The 11,593-nt window shown below is 58.7% G+C and overlaps 1 non-coding gene across 1 annotated transcript; it reads left to right on the top strand.

Annotated features, from left to right (window-relative positions):
• The first annotated feature begins 10,901 nt into the window (after positions 1–10,901).
• LOC131868456 (5S ribosomal RNA) lies at positions 10,902–11,020 on the top strand. Its single transcript, XR_009366909.1, has one exon. It is a non-coding gene; the product is annotated as a 5S ribosomal RNA (ribosomal RNA).
• Positions 11,021–11,593: the final 573 nt, after the last annotated feature.

Genomic DNA, 11,593 nt, shown 5'->3' with positions numbered 1-11,593 from the left:
GGCGGGAAGGCCCCAACGGCTAGACGGAAGAGGCTTCAGGGCCACCTCGGAATGGTCCAAGCATCGGACGCGCTTGGGGCGACTGCCAGTGCCAACCCCTTATCCCGCGATGCGTCCGATACACAGATGGTTCCAAGGCGGCCGAGGAGCCTCACCGCATAGCAATCGGGGGTGCGAGGCGAGGGATGGGGCGGGAAGGCCCCAACGGCTAGACGGAAGAGGCTTCAGGGCCGCCTAGGAATGGTCCAAGCATCGGACACGCTTGGGGCGACTACCAGTGACAGCCCCCTATCCCGCGATGCGTCCGATACGAAGATGGTTCCAAGGCGGCCGAGGAGCCTCACCGCATAGCAATCGGGGTGCGAGGTGGGGGATGCGGCGAGATGGCCCCAACGGCTAGACGGAAGAGGCCACAGGGCCGCGTCGGAATAGTCCAAGCATCGGACGCGCTTGGGGCGACTACCAGTGACAACCCCTTATCCCGCGATGCGTCCGATACGAAGATAGTTCCAAGGCGGCCGAGGAGCCTCACCGCATAGCAATCGGGGTGCGAGGTGGGGGATGCGGCGAGATGGCCCCAACGGCTAGACGGAAGAGGCTGCAGGGCCGCCTCGGAATAGTCCAAGCATCGGACGCGCTTGGGGCCACTACCAGTGACAACCCCTTATCCCGCGATGCGTCCGATACGAAGATAGTTCCAAGGCGGCCGAAGAGCCTCACCGCATAGCAATCGGGGTGCGAGGTGGGGGATGCGGCGAGATGGCCCCAACGGCTAGACGGAAGAGGCCACAGGGCCGCCTCGGAATAGTCCAAGCATCGGACGCGCTTGGGGCGACTACCAGTGACAACCCCTTATCCCGCGATGCGTCCGATACGAAGATAGTTCCCAGGCGGCCGAGGAGCCTCACCGCATAGCAATCGGGGTGCGAGGCGAGGGATGCGGCGAGATGGCCCCAAAGGCTAGACGGAAGAGGCTGCAGGGCTGCCTCGGAATAGTCCAAGCATCGGACGCGCTTGGGGCGACTACCACTGCCAACCCCTTATCCCGCGATGCGTCCGATACACAGATAGTTCCGAGGCGGCCGAGGAGGTGGGGGATGCAGCGAGATGGCCCCAACGGCTAGACGGAAGAGGCTGCAGGGCCGCCTCGGAATAGTCCAAGCATCGGACGCGCTTGGGGCGACTACCAGTGACAACCCCTTATCCCGCGATGCGTCCGATACACAGATAGTTCCGAGGCGGCCAAGGAGCCTCACCGCATAGCAATCGTGGTGCGAGGTGGGGGATGCGGCGAGATGGCCCCAACGGCTAGACGGAAGAGGCTGCAGGGCCGCCTCGGAATGGTCCAAGCATTGGATGCGCTTGGGGCGACTACCACTGCCAACCCCTTATCCCGCGATGCGTCCGATACACAGATAGTTCCAAGGCGGCCGAGGAGCCTCACAGCATAGCAATCAGGGTGCGAGGCGAGGGATGCGGCGAGAAAGCCCCAACGGCTAGAGGGAAGAGGCTTCAGGTCCGCCTCGGAATGGTCCAAGCATCGGACGCGCTTGGGGCGACTACCAGTGACAACCCCTTATCCCGCGACGCGTCCGATACACAGATAGTTCCAAGGCGGCCGAGGAGCCTCACCGCATAGCAATCGGGGTGCGAGGCGAGGGATGCGGCGAGAAGGACCCAACGGCTACACGGAAGAGGCTTCGGGGCCGCCTCGGAATGGTCCAAGCATCGGACGCGCTTGGGGCGACTACCAGTGACAACCCCTTATCCCGCGACGCGTCCGATACACAGATAGTTCCAAGGCGGCCGAGGAGCCTCACCGCATAGCAATCGGGGTGCGAGGCGAGGGATGCGGCGAGAAGGACCCAACGGCTAGACGGAAGAGGCTTCGGGGCCGCCTCGGAATGGTCCAAGCATCGGACGCGCTTGGGGCGACTACCAGTGACAACCCCTTATCCCGCGACGCGTCCGATACACAGATAGTTCCAAGGCGGCCGAGGAGCCTCACCGCATAGCAATCGGGGTGCGAGGCGAGGGATGCGGCGAGAAGGACCCAACGGCTAGACGGAAGAGGCTTCGGGTCCGCCTCGGAATGGTCCAAGCATCGGACGCGCTTGGGGCGACTACCAGTGACAACCCCTTATCCCGCGACGCGTCCGATACACAGATAGTTCCAAGGCGGCCGAGGAGCCTCACCGCATAGCAATCGGGGTGCGAGGCGAGGGATGCGGCGAGAAGGACCCAACGGCTAGACGGAAGAGGCTTCGGGTCCGCCTCGGAATGGTCCAAGCATCGGACGCGCTTGGGGCGACTACCAGTGACAACCCCTTATCCCGCGACGCGTCCGATACACAGATAGTTCCAAGGCGGCCGAGGAGCCTCACCGCATAGCAATCGGGGTGCGAGGCGAGGGATGCGGCGAGAAGGACCCAACGGCTAGACGGAAGAGGCTTCGGGTCCGCCTCGGAATGGTCCAAGCATCGGACGCGCTTGGGGCGACTACCAGTGACAACCCCTTATCCCGCGACGCGTCCGATACACAGATAGTTCCGAGGCGGCCGAGGAGCCTCACCGCATAGCAATCGGGGTGCGAGGCGAAGGATGCGGCGAGAAGGACCCAACGGCTAGACGGAAGAGGCTTCGGGTCCGCCTCGGAATGGTCCAAGCATCGGACGCGCTTGGGGCGACTACCAGTGACAACCCCTTATCCCGCGACGCGTCCGATACACAGATAGTTCCAAGGCGGCCGAGGAGCCTCACCGCATAGCAATCGGGGTGCGAGGCGAGGGATGCGGCGAGAAGGACCCAACGGCTAGACGGAAGAGGCTTCAGGGCCGCCTCGGAATGGTCCAAGCATCGAACGCGCTTGGGGCGACTACCAGTGACAACCCCTTATCCCGCGACGCGTCCGATACACAGATAGTTCCGAGGCGGCCGAGGAGCCTCACCGCATAGCAATCGGGGTGCGAGGCGAGGGATGCGGCGAGAAGGACCCAACGGCTAGACGGAAGAGGCTTCAGGGCCGCCTCGGAATGGTCCAAGCATCGGACGCGCTTGGGGCGACTACCAGTGACAACCCCTTATCCCGCGACGCGTCCGATACACAGATAGTTCCGAGGCGGCCGAGGAGCCTCACCGCATAGCAATCGGGGTGCGAGGCGAGGGATGCGGCGAGAAGGACCCAACGGCTAGACGGAAGAGGCTTCAGGGCCGCCTCGGAATGGTCCAAGCATCGGACGCGCTTGGGGCGACTACCAATGACAACCCCTTATCCCGCGACGCGTCCGATACACAGATAGTTCCGAGGCGGCCGAGGAGCCTCACCGCATAGCAATCGGGGTGCGAGGCGAGGGATGCGGCGAGAAGGACCCAACGGCTAGACGGAAGAGGCTTCAGGGCCGCCTCGGAATGGTCCAAGCATCGGACGCGCTTGGGGCGACTACCAGTGACAACCCCTTATCCCGCGACGCGTCCGATACACAGATAGTTCCGAGGCGGCCGAGGAGCCTCACCGCATAGCAATCGGGGTGCGAGGCGAGGGATGCGGCGAGAAGGACCCAACGGCTAGACGGAAGAGGCTTCAGGGCCGCCTCGGAATGGTCCAAGCATCGGACGCGCTTGGGGCGACTACCGTTGCCAACCCCTTATCCCGCGATGCGTCTGATACACAGATAGTTCCGAGGCGGCCGAGGAGCCTCACCGCATAGCAATCGGGTTGCGAGGCAGATTATTGGGAAGGGAACCCCCTGGGATGCGGCTCAAGCAGTGCCCAAAGGGACTGGAATGCGGAATCACATCGAGAGACCCAAATGCTATACGAGGGCTCAAATCGAATTATCGATTTGGCCACGACATGGACGCATCGGAACGACTACCTTTGCCGAACCACTCGCAATTGCATCCATACCGAAACCAATAGACATTTCCGTTAGAGCCCTCGCATAGCATTCGGGAATCTCGCATGCCCCTCTAAATCGACCAATGCTGGCGCTCAATGAAAATCCGAGCGCTACCACCGTTCGAGCGCCAGCATTGGTCGAGTTAGAGGGGCACGGGGGAGAATGCTCCAGTCAACACCTCCCCTATATAAGTTATTTGTCCGATTCTCGCACAACCGTAGTCTGCCTCGTCGAATCAAACAACGGTCCCAGATTCCGACTTCCGTTCCGTAGAGACCCAAAAGCTAGATGGAGGCTCGCAAGAAAGAGAGTCGGCGCATAGCAATCGGGTTTCTCGAACGTTTAGGGACCGAGCTCACTTGCGGATAGGGCAAAATCCGCCAAGCAACCCAAAAGCTAGACGGGGGCTCGAATCGAATCGCCTAGGCGGCCACAACAACGACGTGTTGGATCGACTACCAGTGCCAAACCATTCAGCAAGACTAGTCTGTGTCGAGGCCGGATAGAGATTCTCAGAGAGCGCCCGCATAGCATTTAGGAGACCTGCCGCGTCCCTCACACTCGACAAATGGTGGTGCACGTTTATAAATCCGAGCGATCCCAACCCTTTCAAGCACCAACATCGGTCGAGATAGAGGGGCACGGAGGGGGCTGCGTGAGACAACACAGTCCCCTATATAAGTTATTTGTCCGATTCTCACACATCCGAAGAATGGTCATCAAATCGGACAACAGCCCAAACTTCCGACTTCCGTCCCAGAAAGCCCAAGAGCTATCTAAAACGTTCATGGCCGGAACTCGATCGCGGCTATACCAGTCCGCCAAGCAACCCAAAAGCTAGACTGGAGCTCTAGTCGAATCACCTCTGTGGCCATTGCAAGGACGTGTTGGAGCGACTACCATTGCCGAACCATTCCGCAGGTCGAGTCCATACCAAGGCCGCATAGAGATTCACGATGAGCTCCTGCATAGCAATCAGGAGACTTGCCGTGTCCATCACAATCGATAAATCCTGGTGCAAGATTTTTGCATCCGAGCGCTCCAACCAGTCGAGCACCAGCATCAATCGACATAAACGGGCACGGGGGGAGGATGCTCGAGAACACTACCTCCCCTATATAAGTTATTTGTCCGATTCTCAAGCAGCCGAAGTCTGGTCATCGAATCGGGTCAAAGACCACAACTTCCGACTTTACCCACAATGCAAGTCATCGAATCGAACATCGGCCCCCGAGTCGGACTCCATGCGTATGTCAGGTCATCGGACCCAAATTCCGCCTTCCTGCGCATGGCGGGCCATCAATATCAACTCGGTCATCGGACCCAAACTCCGCCTTTTTGCGTATGGCACGCCTTCAAATCGGTCATCGGACCCAAATTCCGCCTTCCTGTGCATGGCGGGCCATCAACATCAACTCGGTCATCGGACCCAAATTCCGCCTTTCTGCGCATGGCACGCCATCAACTCGGTCATCGGACCCAAATTCCGCCTTCCTGCGCATGGCAGGTCATCGGACACAAATTCAGACCTCGCCAATATGCCTACGTATCGAATCGGTCATCGGACCCAACTTCCGACTTCATCCATACTGTAGGGTCTTTGAGGTTGGCGCGGTGCGCTCAACCCAGGGAGTCGACCCATCGAAGCATACACCTCCCCTATATAAGCTATTTGTCCGATTCCCACACCTGTGTAGTTTGCACCTCTGACCAGGACATCGACCCCAACTTCCGAACTCGACTGCAACGACGGCACCAGCGCCTTGGTGCGCACCTTGCGACGCACAGTCCCAACATTCGCCTTCCTGCACATGGCAGGTCATCGGACCCAAATTCCGACCTCGCGAGTATGCCTACATATCGAATCGGTCATCGGACCCAACTTCCGACTTCATCCATACCGTAGGGTCTTTGAGGTTGGCGCGGTGCGCTCAACCCGGGGAGTCGACCCAACGAAGCATACACCTCCCCTATATAAGCTATTTGTCCGATTCCCACACCTGTGTAGTTTGCACCTCCGATCAAGACATCGACCCCAACTTCCGAACTCGCCTCCAACGACCGAACCAGCGCCTTGGTGCGCACCTTGCAACGCACAGTGCCAACATTCGCCTTCCTGCACGTGGCAGGTCATCGGACCCAAATTCCGACCTCGCGAGTATGCCTACATATCGAATCGGTCATCGGACCCAACTTCCGACTTCATCCATACCGTAGGGTCTTTGAGGTTGGCGCGGTGCGCTCAACCCGGGGAGTCGACCCAACGAAGCATACACCTCCCCTATATAAGCTATTTGTCCGATTCCCACACCTGTGTAGCTTGCACCTCCGATCAGGACATCGACCCCAACTTCCGAACTCGACTAAAAAGACCGCACCAGCGCCTTGGTGTGCACCTTGCAACGCACAGTGTCAACATTCGCCTTCCTGCACATGGCAGGTCATCGGACCCAAATTCCGACCTCATGAGCATACCTACTAATCGAATCGGTCATCGGACCCAACTTCCGACTTCATCCATACCGTAGGGTCTTTGAGGTTGGCGCGGTGCGCTCAACCTGGGGAGTCGACCCATCGAAGCATACACCTCCCCTATATAAGCTATTTGTCCGATTCCGACACCTGTGTAGTTTGCACCTCCGCTCAGGACATCGACCCCAACTTCCGAACTCGCCTGCAACGACCGAACCAGCGCCTTGGTGCGCACCAAAAGTGCGCACTTTTGGAGGGCACTTTTCTGCGCTCCAAAGGTGCGCACTTTTGGAGGGCACTTTTTGGAGGGCACTTTTCTGCGCTCCAAAGGTGCGCACTTTTGGAGGGCACTTTTTGGAGGGCACTTTTCTGCGCTCCAAAGGTGCGCACTTTTGGAGGGCACTTTTTGGAGGGCACTTTTCTGCGCTCCAAAGGTGCGCACTTTTGGAGGGCACTTTTTGGAGGGCACTTTTCTGCGCTCCAAAGGTGCGCACTTTTGGAGGGCACTTTTTGGAGGGCACTTTTCTGCGCTCCAAAGGTGCGCACTTTTGGAGGGCACTTTTTGGAGGGCACTTTTCTGCGCTCCAAAGGTGCGCACTTTTGGAGGGCACTTTTTGGAGGGCACTTTTCTGCGCTCCAAAGGTGCGCACTTTTGGAGGGCACTTTTTGGAGGGCACTTTTCTGCGCTCCAAAGGTGCGCACTTTTGGAGGGCACTTTTTGGAGGGCACTTTTCTGCGCTCCAAAGGTGCGCACTTTTGGAGGGCACTTTTGTGCACTCCAAAGGTGCGCACTTTTGGAGGGCACTTTTCCTGTGCTCCAAAGGTGCACACCTAGGTGAGCACCTTCGACCACACCTTGTAGCACACCAAACTCTGACTTTCGACTTCATCCGCAATGCAGGGTCTTTGAGGTTGGCGCAATGCGCACAACCAGGGGAGTCGACCCATCAAACCCAACACCTCCCCTATATAAGCTATTTGTCTGATTCTCATACATGCGTAGCCTGCAGGAGCAATTAGGACATCGACCCCAACTTTCGGCTTCTAAACGAAAACAAGGTCTTTGAGGTTGGTGTAATGCGAACAACTAGGGGAGTCAACCCATCAAACCCAACACCTCCCCTATATAAGCTATTTGTCTGATTCTCATACATGTGTAGTCTACAGGAGCAATTAGGACATCGACCCCAACTTTTGACTTCTTAACGAAAACAAGGTCTTTGAGGTTGACGTAATGCGCACAACCAGGGGAGTCGACCCATCAAACCCAACACCTCCCCTATATAAGCTATTTGTCCGATTCTCATACATGTGTAGCCTGCAGGAGCCATTAGGACATTGACCCCAACTTTTGACTTCTTAACGAAAACAAGGTCTTTGAGGTTGGCGTAATGCGCACAACCAAGGGAGTTGACCCATCAAACCCAACACCTCCCCTATATAAGCTATTTGTCTGATTCTCATACATGTGTAGCCTGCAACAACGATTAGGACATCCACCCCAACTTCTGAATTCGTCTGCGTTGACCGCACCAAAGGTGCACGCCTTGGTGCTCACCAAAATCCGACTTCCGACTTCTTCTGCTATGCGGGGTCTTTGAGGTTGGCGCAGTGCGCACAACCAGGGGAGTCAACCCACCGAATGCAACACCTCCCCTATATAAGCTATTTGTCTGATTCTCATACATGCGTAGACTGCAGCAATGATTAGGACATCCACCCCAACTTTTGACTTCTTAAACAAGACAGGGTCTTTGAAGTTGGTGCAGTGCACACAACCAGGGGAGTCGACCCATCAAACGCAACACCTCCCCTATATAAAGCTATTTGTCCGATTCTCATACGTGTAGTCTGCAGCAGCGATTAGGACATCGACCCCAACTTCCGAATTCGTTTGCATTGACCGCACCAAAGGTGCACGCCTTGGTGTGCACCCTGGAGTGCACTTTGGTGCTCACCTCGGTGCACACTTTGGTGTGCACCTCGGTGTGCACCAAAGGTGCGCACCTTGGAGCGCACCAAAGGTGTACACTTTGGAGCGCACCACATAGGGTCTTTGAGAGGTTGGCGCAGTGCGCACACCAAGGTGGGTGTTGAGGTGCGTGCCGAGGTGGGTGGGTGCTAGGGTGCGCTCCATGGTGGGTGCCAGGGTGGGTGCGTGCTAGGGTGGATTCCAAAGAGGGTCATAGGGTGGGTGCCAAGGTGGGTTGGTGATATAGTGGGTTCAAAGGTGGGTACTAGGGTGGGTTCCAAGGTGGGTCACAAGTTGGGTGCCAGGATGCGTGGGTGTTAGGTTGGGTGCCAAGGTGGGCTCCTGCGTGGGTGGGTGCTAGGGTGGGTTTCAAGGTGGACGCGAGGGCGGGTGCCAAGGTGGGTAACAAGTTGGGTGTTAGGATGGGTGAGTGCTAGAGTGGGTGCCAAGGTGGGTGGGTGCTAAGGTGGATGCCAAGGTGGTTCACAGGGTGGGTGGGTTCTAGGGTGAGTTCCAAGGTGGGTCACAGGTTCAGTGCTAGGGTGGGTGTCAAGGCGGGTGTCGAGGTGCCTGGGTGCTAGGGTGTGGATGCCAATGTGGGTCATAGGGTGGGTACTAGGGTGGGCTGCAATGTGGGTGCCAAGGTGGGTAACATGCTCGGTGGGTTCTAAATTGGGTGCCAGGGTGGGTGTGCACCCACCTTGCCCGAGGTGGGTGCCAAGGTGCCAGTGTGGGTGGGTGCTAAGGTGGATGCCAAGGTGGGTGAGAAGGTGGGTGATAGGTTGAGTGGTAGGATGGGTGGGTGCCAAGATGGGTCACAGGGTGGGTGCAAGGGTGGGTAGGTGCTAGGGTTGGTGTCAGGGTGGGTGGGTGCTAGGTTGGGTTCCAAGGTGGGTGCGAGGGTGAGTGTCAAGGTGGGTCACAGGTTAGGTGCTAGGATGGGTGAGTGCTAGGGTGCAAAGGTGCCAGGGTGGGTGCTAGGATGGGTCGATGCTAGGGTGAGTGGCAAGGTGGGTCCACAAGTGTCAAGGTGGGTGCCGAGGTGGGTGCCAAGTCGGCGACTGCTATGGTGGATGCCAAGGTGGGTCACGGGGTGGGTGCCAAGTTGCTAGGTTGGGTTCCAAGGTGGGTGCCAACGTGGGTGCTAGGGTGCGTGGGTTAAAGGGTGTGTCACAACGTGGGTGCCAGGATGGGTGCGCACCCACACTGGCCAAGACGGGTGCGGGTGCAAGGTTGGGTTCCAAGCCCGGTCACAGGCTGGGTGCTAGGATGGGTGGGTGCCAAGGTGGGCACCAGGGTGGGTGCACCCACCCTGGCCAAGGTGGGTCACGGGGTGGGTCCTAGGGTGGGTAACGGGGTGGGTACTAAGGTGCGTGCCAAGGTGGGTCATAGGGTGGGTGCCAAGGTGGGCACCAGGGTGGGTGTGCACCAACCCTAGCCAGGGTAGGTCACGGGGTGGTTGTCGGGGTGGGCGTCAAGGAGCCAAGGTGGGTGGCAAGTAGCCAAGTTGCGTGCCAAGGTGGGTGTCGGGGTGGGTGCCAAGGATCCAAGGTGGGTGCCAAGGAACCAAGGTGGGTGTCTGGGTGGGTGCCGAGGTGGGAGCCAGGGTGGGTCCCAAGGTGAGTGCAAAGGTGGGTGCCAGGGTCAAGGTGAGTGCCAATGTGGGTTCCAAGGTGCCAGGGTCAGGGTGAGTGCCAATGTGGGTTCAAAGGTGCTAAGTTGGGTGCGAGGTTGGGTGCGAGGGTGGGTGGGTGCCAAGGTGTGCTAGGTGGAAGCCCGGGTGGGTCGGCATCCCATGGGTGTCGAGTTGGGTGCCTGATGGGTGCTTCTTGTCAAGTTTTAGTCGTCGGGACTCATTTCGAGCCTTAGAGGTCGTTTCTTGTCCGGTTGCCCTGTCTTCGACCTGGGAACCCAATTTTGGTCCTCGGGTCCCATTTTTTTTTGTCTCGCATCCCACTTTTGGCCTGTGGCCTTTTCGGGGTCGATTCTCGTTTTGGGCATCAGAGCATGTTTCTTCTCCTAAAACCCAATATTTGTTTATTAAGTCTCGGAACACATTTTTGTTCTCGTGGACCCATCATGGGTCTTGGAACGCATTTGTGGTCCTTGGGTCCCATTTTGCATCCCGAAACTTGTGTTTTGGTGCTTGATCCCTATTTTGGGTGCCCACCTTGCACCAAGTGCGCACCCGGGGCAAACCGAGCGCCTTGGTGCACCGGGGCAAGATCGAGCGTGCACCCGAGGCGCCCCGAACATGCACCAAGGTGCACTCGGCCCACATGTGAGCGCAGGTCGTTGCGCCCGAGGTGGTGTGTGGGCACCGCGTTGCAGACGGGACACTGCACGCACACGACGCCCCCTCCAGGTGCACGCACGTAGGCCGGGCCGGGTGCACACCCGACGCCCTAGCAAGGTGCGCGCACCTGGGCAGGGCTCACACTTGGCGAACGGGGCGCACTTCGCGAGGGAGGGTGTGCACCTCGACGGGGGTGGGTGGCCGGGGTGGATTCGCACGTGGGTCGCGGTTTGCTAAGTACACACTGCGACAAGCTCATAACGGGTGCGATCATACCAGCATTAGTGCACCGGATCCCATCAGAACTCCGCAGTTAAGCGCGCTTGGGCCGGAGTAGTACTGGGATGGGTGACCTCCCGGGAAGTCCCGGTGTTGCACCCTTTTTTAGTTTTTCGCCGGGCGTCGCAATGCTATTTGAATAAACCTTTTGCCCGTTTGCGTTCTCGTCGGGGCCGGGCCGGGCCGGGGTGCGCTGCCCGCACTACCGCGCGCGCGGGGGCGACACCGAGCGCGCACCCGAGGCACCCCGAGCACACAGGCCACGGTGCAACCCGGGCGTTGTGCGCGCACCCCGGTGCGCCCGAGGTGCTGCGCGCGCACCCAGGTGAAATCGGTGTGCACCTCGGCCAGTGCGCGCTCGGTCGAGTCGCGCACGTTGGCCAAGGTGCACGGTGATGTTTCTTACTCTAAGGTTCCGCACCAGACGCCCGGGACAGGTGAGCGAAGCTGGGCGGGGCCGGGTGCGCGGCCGGGGCAGGTGCACGCAGCTGGAGAGAGCTTTGGAGCACACTTCGGAGCGCACCAATGATGCGCTCCATTCAAAAGTTTCCTGAAAAGGCAAAAAAAGTTGAGATTATAGAATTTCCCACTTGAGAGATTGTAAAAAAAAAAAATTTAAAATGAAGGAAACGCGGGTGCCAAGGTGTGCGCAGCCCAGCCAAGGTGTGCGCACCA

The sequence above is a fragment of the Cryptomeria japonica genome, unplaced genomic scaffold (assembly GCF_030272615.1).
Source record: "Cryptomeria japonica unplaced genomic scaffold, Sugi_1.0 HiC_scaffold_207, whole genome shotgun sequence".
NCBI classification, from domain to species: domain Eukaryota; kingdom Viridiplantae; phylum Streptophyta; class Pinopsida; order Cupressales; family Cupressaceae; genus Cryptomeria; species Cryptomeria japonica.
Note: the sequence above shows the minus strand (reverse complement) of the source record. Positions and strands in the feature narration are given on the sequence as shown.